The 1,589-nt window shown below is 47.4% G+C and overlaps 1 protein-coding gene across 1 annotated transcript in view; it reads right to left on the reverse strand.

The window, feature by feature from the left end:
- The window catches only part of PSMA4 (proteasome subunit alpha 4), an 18,707-nt gene that overhangs the window by 11,356 nt on the left and 5,762 nt on the right, over positions 1–1,589 (reverse strand). The gene's annotated exons all lie outside the window — the stretch shown is intronic.

Consider the following 1,589-nt stretch of genomic DNA (forward strand, 5'->3'; position numbering starts at 1 on the left):
GAAGAGCGTAATCGAAGGAGTGGGTTTAGGAAATGAAAGAACAAGGGCGGATATAAATAACTGGCATGTCACGTCAGAGAGGACACGGAACTGTATTGACCTCTGGCAAGAATAAAAGTGTTCGAGAAGCTACTGGAAGCTGAAAAGCGACAGAGTAAGGAAGCATTTTTTTTTTATTACGGAGATGGTACAAAGAAGGCAAGTACGTGGTTGATAAACATTTACAGAATTTTTTCCTTGTATATTTGATAGTGAATGTGCCCACAGCGATGCCAACAGATCAACAGGGAACTGACTCTTGCTACAGTAAGGGACATCAGCTCCACGGACATTTCTAATGTACTGACTTCACTTAGACCCCCCCCTAAAGGCCCAGCGCCGAAGAATAGATTCTTTTGAACTATGGTGCTGGAGAAGACTCTTGAGAGTCCCTTGGACTGCAAGGAGATCAAATCAGTCAATCCTAAAAGAAATCAACCCTGACTGTTCCCTGGAAGGCCAGATAATGAAACTGAAGCTCAAATACTTTGGCCACCAAATGAGAAGGGAGCACTCACTGGAGAAGACCCTGATGCTGGGAAAGATTGAAGGCCAAAGAAGACGGGGACGGCAAAGGATGAGATGGTTAGACAGTGTCATCGATGCAACGAACATGAAATTGAGCCAACTTCAGAGGACGGCGGAAGACCAGAAGGCCTGGCGGGATCTGGTCCATGGGGTCGCGAAGAGTCGGACTTGACTGTGCGACTGAACAACAACAACAACTTCTCCCCAATAGGGACCCAAAGCGGCTTACATCATTCTTCTCCCCTTCATTTTCTTCTTCTCCCCTTCATTTTCTCCTCACAACACCCCTGTGAGGTAGGTTAGGCTTCACAATTCGTATTTTGTAATCTTGCAATGGCCAATGGCTAATTACGATAAACTAAACCGGAGGTTAGGCTTAGAGTGTACCGTATAGTCTCTCGTATGGCGCTGTGTGTAGCGTAGCCAGGAGATCCTAAGATTGTCTGGCAGCTTTAAGTTCTAGCCCTTTTTTGCATATGCGCCACGAGGTGGCGACCTAGGTTTATTTGGGGGTGCTGAGAGAGCTCTGAAAGGGCTGTGACTGACCCAAGGTCATTTAGTGGGCTTCAAAGGGGAGGAGTGAGAAACTGAACCCAGTTCTCCAGGTTAGAGTCTGCTGCTCTTTGCCAGTACTCCGTGCTGGCTGAGAGTGTGTGACTCGCCCAAGGCCACCCAACTAGCTTCCATGGCAGAGCTGGAGTAGAACCTGGGTCTTCCAGACCCTACTCAGACCTTCTACCCACTATTATTATAATTTAAAACATTTTTACCCGGCCTTTCCACCCAGATTAGGGTCCACCACACTACACTGGCAACCAATGTTCCCTCTAAGCCGTGGAGCCTTGTGAGCAAAAATTCCACTTTGTGAGCTCCTGGCATTAAAATTGTGAGTGAGTGATTTGGCTGCTGCAGAAATTAAGTTTGCTCTGGAGCCGTCCTCCCTGAGCGGAGACAAAAATGTGTGAACTGGAGGCTAAAAAACTGTGAGCCGGCTCACACTAACTCAGCTTAGAGGGAACACT

Source organism: Gekko japonicus, unplaced genomic scaffold (genome assembly GCF_001447785.1).
Source record: "Gekko japonicus isolate JY-2015 unplaced genomic scaffold, Gekko_japonicus_V1.1 scaffold5357, whole genome shotgun sequence".
Lineage (NCBI taxonomy): Eukaryota > Metazoa > Chordata > Lepidosauria > Squamata > Gekkonidae > Gekko > Gekko japonicus.